At 38.2% G+C, this 9,038-nt stretch overlaps 1 protein-coding gene across 6 annotated transcripts in view; it reads left to right on the top strand.

Moving 5' to 3' along the window:
• LOC107562125 (pleckstrin homology domain-containing family A member 7-like) overlaps positions 1-9,038 on the top strand; it is a 101,831-nt gene that overhangs the window by 48,715 nt on the left and 44,078 nt on the right. The window contains exon 1 of one of the 6 annotated variants that reach the window (XM_016246698.1): positions 7,126-7,347. The exons of the other annotated variants lie outside the window; for them this stretch is intronic. The gene's annotated coding sequence lies outside the window, so the exon portion shown is untranslated. Of the gene's footprint in view, positions 1-7,125; positions 7,348-9,038 lie in introns of those variants that run through there. 6 annotated transcript variants of the gene reach the window in all.

Genomic DNA, 9,038 nt, shown 5'->3' with positions numbered 1-9,038 from the left:
AACAAACAAACAAACAAACAAACAAACAAACATCACTCATCTTTTTTTTTTACCCAAAATTTAAGGACATAAACATTCAAATTAGTTATCTGAATTGTTGAAAGAGTCGTGTTGATTTTGCAGTAAACACTTTGTATATATTGTTACAATTGCTGTTCTCTTCATATCATGTCTTTTTCAAGGAGGGGCAAAAAAATCACCTTTTTAAAGGGGTCATATGATGTTGCTAAAAAGAACATTATTTGGTGTATTTGGTGTAATGAAATATGTTTATGCGGTTTAAGGTTAAAAAAACATTATTTTCCACATACTGTACATTATTGTTTCTCCTCTATGCCCCGCCTTTCTGAAACATGTCGATTTTTACAAAGCTCATCGGTCTGAAAAGCGAGGTGTGTTGTGATGGGCCAGCTATCCAGTGCGTTGTGATTGGCCGAATACCTCAAGCGTGTGATGGAAATGTTACGCCCCTTACCATACTGTGATGCCCTGTCCGGCCGGAGCGACGAGACAAAAACATGAAAACCCATTATAAACGAGGCATTTGTTGCATCCAGTGGTGACATAATTACGGATTATAATGACTTTTACTGTCTTTTTGCATCGCGCCGCGTAAACATAAAACCATGTCTGCATTTGTGATCGGAGAAATGACACAACAAGCCCTACTCTACACTGCCAAAAACTCGCATTTGAATCATCAGTGGCAAATTCTTTAAATATAAAAAACGTACTTACAGTCTGTGAGTCAGAACAGCCGGCATTGTAGTCTACTCTCCCAGGATCAGGAAACAGTCTTCTATAAAATGTGCAGCACACATCTGAATATTTGGTTTGAAGTGTTCTGGAACAGTGTTGTAAATAGAACTTAACCACTGATTTATAGTTGCGTCCTCTTTTGGAAGGCCAAACAAAGTAGTTTCGCTTTCACAATGAAACACAGCTTCACACACGGCGGGCTAGAGTGAGTGGCGGCAGCCTAGGGTGAGCAGAGGCCGGGGGCTAGAGTGAGGAACGGCCGGAAGGCTGAGTGAGCAGAGGATGGGGGGCTTGAGAACGGCGCGGCCGGCGGATTCGACGAAGGAGCGTCCGGTGGGCTTGCAGCAACCAAATGTGACGACCCCGGGCTGGACTCCGCTTCGTCCACGGTGAAAGCCGATCCGGCGATCCATAGCTCGAAGTTGATGAACTTTCTCAGCGACCAGCACAGATCAGCTCCAGGCATGACGAAGCCATATCGTCCTCTTTTGGAAGGCCAAACAAAGTAGTTTTGCTTTCACAACGAAACACACAGCGCCTTCACGACATGGCGGCAGCAACAATACTACAGTGAGAATAAAAGTTACACCTTCTTTCTTTGCGTGAACATTTAGGCGGTGTTATGCAAATCTTCCCACATCGTGATGTAGACATGTGGGGGCGTGTTAGAACGAGCCATTTTAGGTTGACATGGTTGACTCTTAACTTTTATAAAGAATATCTCTTTGGATTTGAGACTTTAGTCTTTGAAACTTTACAGATCTTCTTTATGCACCAAGAGCTTGTAACACTCCAAAGAGAAAGGAAAAATTGAAATCGCATCATATGACCCCTTTAAATTACTCCATCTGCTACGCCATCAGACTGCCAATCGGAGAAGTGTGATTCGTCACTTAACAGAACATGTTTCCACTGCTCCAGAGTCCAGTGGTGGCGTGCTTTACATCATTCCATCTGAAGCTTGGCATTGTACTTGGTGATGGGGCTTGCATGTAGCTGCTCGGCAAGGGAAACCCATTCCATGAAACCCCCACCGCACAGTTTTTGTGCCCAGTGGGAGTTTGGAACTCTTTAGCTATGGAACCTTTTTACCCCTGGTTTTAAGATGTGTTTTGGTCGATCTGATCACAAGTGGATGATGCTAAATACAGGTGTAAACGGGGTAGGGATGTAACGATTCACTCAACTCACGATTCGATTCGATTCACGATTTTGATTTCACGATTCAATTCGAATTCACTTTTTTTTTACAAAATGAGATTTAAGACAAATTATAAATTAAATGTGTCCTTTTATTATTGCTTGGACAAAATACTGTACGGTTCTTTGTGAAATTGAAATATAGACTTAACGCTATATTAATATACTAATATAGCACTTGTAAATTATTGCTCTTTTGTTGGTTTTGATTGCTTCTGTTGTCCTCAGTTGCTTTGGATAAAAGCGTTTGCTAAATAACACAATTTAAATATAATGTAAATGTAAATAACAAAACTAAATTGAAATTTTAAAACAAGCCCCAAATCAAATAAATAAGTAACACAAATAAAAGAAATCTCTTCATATAAACAAACTAAGGCTTTGTCTGTGCTCTTTCCATTTAAAATTAGAAGCAACCACTGCATTTTAATCATGATCCAAACAAAGATGCTGCATACATGCAACATGAGCAGTTTTAATCTAAATTACATTGTACAATTTCAAAATTTGAAGCAAAAACAATGGTTTGACTTCAGTTTTGTGAAACTGTGCATAAAAAATATCTGCATGAAACAGAAACAGCAGACGAGCTGAATGAGACGCAGATTCACTCTCTGCCAGCAGGTGGCGCTTAAAGCGTTTCTTTGGTTTCCGCTGTAAACAAAGCAGCGCTGCACTTATGAACTTTAATATGCATTATACAGAAGCAAGATGAAAAGAAAAAATACCATCAAAAGACAGTAAGTTCCCCTCAGACATACATTCATATAAACTCCTACCCCTAATTTAATCGTGATTTGTTTAGCATCTCAACCGATTTGAATCGTCACATATTTCAATCGATTTTCAACCGGCTCGCGGTTAATCGTTACATCCCTAAAACGGGGTGTAAAATGCTTTGAGCTTGTCCACTTTTGACCCCTTCCAGAGGTAGTCAGTTCGGATTGCTCTCGTAGTGTGGACGCTCATGTGGTCAAATGCATTCAAACAGACACTAAAGACCGCTTACCGAACACATAATAAGGGACTTGTTGTTGGGAAGTGTGCTAGTCAGACGAGATTTAAGCTTTGCTGGGCTGAAGCAGAAAGTTTATTTTGAAAAATTTTGAAAAATGTTCCAGCCATTGGTCATCAGTAAACGTACTGAGCACAATGTTTATCAACCAGTCCTGACTAGCACTAACCCACAGCATTCAGCATTCTGTCTATCATTGCAAAAATGAAAGCAGCTTTCCTCGTCTTTTTCTGTCGTCGCATTTTGTGAGCATATGAACGTTGTGTGAGCTTATTTTGTCCACTGGATCAAAATAGCTGAAAAAGCCCATACATATACATGAACACCACTTTCTGCAGCATCTTTCTTCACTAACACCATAAGCAGCATAAATCTGATGTAATATTAGTAAGATTAGTGCGTATTAACATTTATGCACACAACATTGGTATTCTGACGAAAACAGAGAGACCCGCCCATAGACGCTCCTCTCAAAGAAATCAGGACAGAGGCATTTGAAAGTGGACAGAAGAGACGGACAGTGTCTCCCTCATATACTTTTGATCCGATCAACCCAAACGCATCAAACAGGGCCTCACACACTATGCACCTCAGCACTTGGTGACCCCACTCTGTGACTTTACATGGTCTTCCAAGTTGTTGCTATTCCTAAATGCTTCCATGTTCCAATAATACTTCTTACTGTTGAACTTGGAATATCTTGCAGGAATGAAATTTCACAAACTGACTTATTGCAAAAGTGCCATCCTATCACAGTGCCACACTTGAATGTACTGAATTTTTCGCTGAGCTCCTCAGAACGACCCTTTCTTTCACAAATGTTTTGGAAACATTTTGGAGACATGTTGTGATATTTTTAGCGATGTCACCCAACCCTAGACGCAAGGTCATAGACTTGAGTTGCACTCACAATTCTCCTGCCTTACCAGCACTACTTAAGTAGCTCTTCTGTGTCCTTTCCCTGAGTTGAAACTCAATTTCAGGAAACACGTGACCTGCTAGGCTGTTGGTGTCTGAGACCGTTGTAGAAGTAAGATACTAAATGTGGCGTCCCATTTCATAGAGCCAATTCCCACTCGGCTGTTATTGTATATACAGTGCTGACAGCAAAATTTTCATTACCTTTCCAATGACAGATTAATGAGCAATCTGTTGGTGAGAATTTGCTCTTGAGGGATAAAACAGTTGGTATGCAACAGCTGGCACTGAATGGTTTATGGCTATGATGAACAGTTTAGACAAAATGACAAGGTACGAGACACTTTCCTTTAAAAAACAAAAGTGTAAAAAAATGTTGCTGGCTCTCAGCTCCTATTACAAGAGAGATGGCATAGCTTGGCATACTTTAATTCTACTCCTGCAGCTAGCCTAGATATTTTAGTTACATTTTCATTAGATTCCATGCTCTATTCTTATTACACTGCTGGCAAGTCTCTAGAGGAAAAGTTTGGCTGCATCCCAGCATTCTATTACAATTCATCTTATGTACAGTATTAATATATTTTATGTACCAATGAAACAAGTCTGACACTTCCCTAGTCAATTTGCAGGTACTTTTAACTGCTTTTGTTGGTATTTACTGTCCATCTGCATAGAACATTTTTTGTTGACTTTGTTTCGTACACATTTTGTCAGGCTGTCAGGAATTCAACTGGTATTGCAGTTAAATACTGAGGTTATGTCTGCCAAAATGCATTCAACAGATCCTAATACTGTGCAGTTTAGCTATACTAACTATACTAGCAAGGGAGAGAGAATTCTTTTTCTGCTAACAAATTTGTAATTAATGGGTGCAGTACAGCCAGTGACCTCATACATAAAACCATGCATATAAATGTTGCCATATATATATATTTATGTGTATGTCAATGAATTGCTGCTGAATTGACCACTGTTTTGGCATACAATTGCAGTCATGTGCTTTAGGAAACCCATTTTTGGAAAACACTGAGAGCAAGCCATCACAATACTGCAAACCATTGCCAAACATTGCAATTGAGCATTCAACATGCAGATGCATGTGTTGTATTATTCATTGTTTTTTATGTGGCAATGCTTGTCATTAGGTTGTTAAAGGCATTTAAGTTGTCAGATGAACAAGACTGTCTAGAATAAATGGACTGAAATATACGACTTGTGATGACCCATGCGTTATGTGCGTCATCCCTGGGTTGAATTGTGGTATTGCTCCGCCTTCCAACTTATTGTTCTCTGATGGGTTCATCGAGGACACCTGCTGTTGGTTTCCTGTCTTGTCTTTTAAAAAGTAGAATGACAACTGGCAAGAAGCGACCTGCATTTTGGACTTGGTTTCGTTTGGTTTCTGTTTAACGTTGTTTTACTTTATACATCCAACATTACTAGAGACCATTACACTTTCATGCATTCATTTAACTTTATACCACTGATTCCTGACTGCTTCATGTTACATTGTTTCTTTCTGTATAGTTCTATTTTGTTAATAAATTTTGTATGTTATTCGCACTTTCTTGTGTGTCCCCGTTTTTGTTACCTTCTTTTTGAACCATGGGGCGTAACACGGCTGTTTTTCTTTGTAGCAACATTTCAACAAAATTCCCAGAAATAAAGATAATAACAAGAAATGTTTTAACACATTTGCCATTTAAAAATGTTTCTTGTCACTTTTATTTTTATTATTTTGCACTCTTTGCATGATGGAAATTCAGTATCATTAGAGCTCAGTTAGTATGAAATCCTTGCATTTTTGTATTCTGTAGGAAACTCTAGTATACAAGTAGATTATTGTGCAGAAGTTTGGGGTCAGTAATTTTTCTTTTATTTTTTCTTTTAATGAAATTAGTTCTTTTTATTTCGCAAGAATGCATTAAATTGGTCCAAAGTGACAGCAATGTTTATAATGTTCCAAAAGATTTCTGTTTTAAATAAATGCTGTTCTTTTGAACATTTATTCATCAAAGAATTCTGAAAAAATCATGGTTTCCACAAAAAACTGTTTTCAAGAGTAATAATAGTAATAAGGATAATGTGAGACGGCAGAATGGCTGCTGTGAATTCAGCTTTGTCATTACAGAAATAAATTACATTTTAACATGTTAAAATAGAAAACAGTTATTTTAAACTTTAATAATATTTTACAAAATTATAGTTTTTACTTTATCAAATAAATGCAACCTTGGTGAGCATAAGAGACTTGGAAAAAAAAAAGCATTTAAAAATCTTACAGACCCTAAACTTTTGAACTTTTGGTACTAGTGTATGTTCCAAGCATTAAAGGGGTCATATGATGCGATTAACATTTTTCCTTTCTCTTTGGAGTGTTACAAGCTCTTGGTGCATAAAGAAGATCTGTAAAGTTGCAAAGACTAAAGTCTCAAATCCAAAGAGATATTCTTTATAAAAGTTAAGCATCAACCACGCCTACCTAAAATGGCTCGTTCTAACACGCCCCCACATGTCTACGTCACGATGTGGGAAGATTTGCATGACGCCGCCCAAATGTTCACGCAAAGAAAGAAAATACTTTTATTCTCGCTGTAGTATTGTCGCTGCCGCCATGTCGTGAAGGCGCTGTGTGTTTCGTTGTGAAAGCGAAACTACTTTGTTTGGCCTTCCAAAAGAGGACGATATCCGCTTTGTCATGCCTGGAGCTGATCCGTGCTGGTCGCTGAGGAAATACATTAACTTCGCGCTGTGGATTGCCGGATCGGCTTTCACCGTGGACGAAGCGGAGTCCAGCCCGGGGTCGTCACATGTGGTTGCCGCAAGCCCACCGGCCACTCCTTCGTCGAATCTGCTGGCAGCGCCGTTCTCAAGCCTGTCTGCCACCGCTCACTCTAGCTGCCGGCCTCCGCTCACTCAAGCCCGCCGGCCACCGCTCACTCTAGCCCGCCGTGTGTTTCGTTGTGAAAGCGAAACTACTTTGTTTGTCCTTCCAAAAGAGGACGATATCCGCTTCGTCATGCCTGGAGCTGATCCGTGCTACACCTCGCTTTTCAGACCGATGAGCTTTGTAAAAATCGACGCATTTCAGAAAGGTGGGGCATAAAGGAGAAAAAATAATGTACAGTATGTGGAAAATAATGTGTTTTTTTAACTTTAATCCGCATAAACACATTTCATTACACCAAATACACAAAATAATGTTCTTTTTAGCAACATCATATGACCCCTTTAAGGTTTGACTAATAACTCATGCAGAAGGGTTATTACTTCACAGTCTTAGCAAGCTCTAGCAGCTCTTTTCAGGGGTCAGTTCTCTCAGTGCCTTGACACTGATACAAGACACCACTACACCGCTGGCATTTTACCCTCCCAACCATACGAGACAGCTAGACACTCTAAAGCCCCGGCAACAGATACAGAGCGCTGAAGCCTAAGCTGTGAAGAGACAGGTAAACAAAAGCCTGCTGCTGTTCTGCAACACTGTATATGGCATCAGAGGGATTCTTAATGATTGTAAGTGGAGACCAGGTCATGTTCACCATTGTGAAAATGCTCTCACTGAAGTAATGGGGTCTCTTAAGTACGGTTTTAGCTTACTGGTAAACAAGCTGCACTAGCGTGTTTTCTAAAGGCGATGTCTGGCTGGTTTGCAGAGTGTTTTCACAGTATGAAGTTCAGTCTTGCTTTAGTTACATTTTAATTTCAGCTGATTTACTGTTATGTGCTTCTGAGATTTGCAAGTAGCCAAGCTTTTAATGCGACAGAAACTTAATAATATAGTCGAATGCAATAATGAAACTACTCAATGTATCATTGCACAGCCTATAACATTATATTAAATGGCTGTCATATTAAACATTTTTGGCTGCTCTATATTGCATTAAATTGCATGCTGACACTAGGTCAGTGTGTGGGATTTCTAACTGATTATGTGGTGATTCATTGTTCTCATTGTAATCAGGGGTCCTGCATTAAATGTCAGAAGATGAAATTTGTATCTGAGCTTTCTGTATATTTCATCTCTCTCCCTCATTCTGTGTGATGTGAATGGGAATAACCTTGTCCCAGTGAAAGAGCCATTTGAAATGCTTTTCAACCTGCTTCCGGTGTTTAAACACAGCTTATCTGAACATTTTTAAATAGACACCAGCTTTACATGCCCATTGAACAAATAATGGTTCAAGGCAATTCATTTTGCAGCTGTAAACATACCAGCTGGCTTTTGCCAAGCAATATAGAGACAAATCCTTCACTTTGGGGCGAGTTGTCTGTTTAATTGAGAGATTGTAGCCTTTTAATTTGTTTCTGACACATTTACGCAGTCATCTGACGTGCACTAGCTGGATATAGCCTTGGATCCTCAGATAAATTAATGCATAGTTCTTCTTGTCTTTCACTTGCAGTTTAGCTTGTGTTGTTGCCAAGTTTTCTTGAGGGTCTCATCAGCTGTTATGACCACTTGATTTAACTTCCAGTCATCATGATTCAGAGAGTCTTGTTACAAATTGAAAAGAAACATAAAGTGTGGCAGTGATGTCTTAAAAAACAGGTGACAAGACAAGCTACTAAAGGAAATCAACAGACCGGCTGAGAAATATTGACTTGAAGTTGAAGTGAAAAGTCTGGTTCATATTGCAGCTTATTCTCACCGACGGACAAACATGTTAAGCAAATAACTAGTTTTAGTTTCCTTTTATGAGCCATCTCATATAAGCCATCTCTTATGTTTATCTGAAATATTTTATAGCATGATAATGAACCAGCCTGGAAAACATTTATTCAAAATCAGTATGGCAGAAAAAAAAACAGTGCAAAAAAAAAAATAAATAAATAAAAAAAATAGAAATAGAATTTGCATCGAATTTGACACCAGACCTAAATGTAGGGCTGCACAATTTGGGAAAAATTATATTTATTATTAAATAATACTACTAATAATAATTATATACAAATATTATTTATGTGTATGTATATATATATATATATATATATATATATATATATATATATATATATATGTATATGTATGCATACATGTATATATATATATATATATATACATACATGTATATGTGTGTACTATATATATATATATATATATATATATATATATATATATTTGTAATTTTATATATCTTTT

Source organism: Sinocyclocheilus grahami, unplaced genomic scaffold (assembly GCF_001515645.1).
Source record: "Sinocyclocheilus grahami isolate Dianchi unplaced genomic scaffold, SAMN03320097.WGS_v1.1 scaffold808.1, whole genome shotgun sequence".
NCBI classification, from domain to species: Eukaryota; Metazoa; Chordata; class Actinopteri; order Cypriniformes; family Cyprinidae; genus Sinocyclocheilus; species Sinocyclocheilus grahami.
This window is presented reverse-complemented; position numbering and strand designations above follow the sequence as displayed.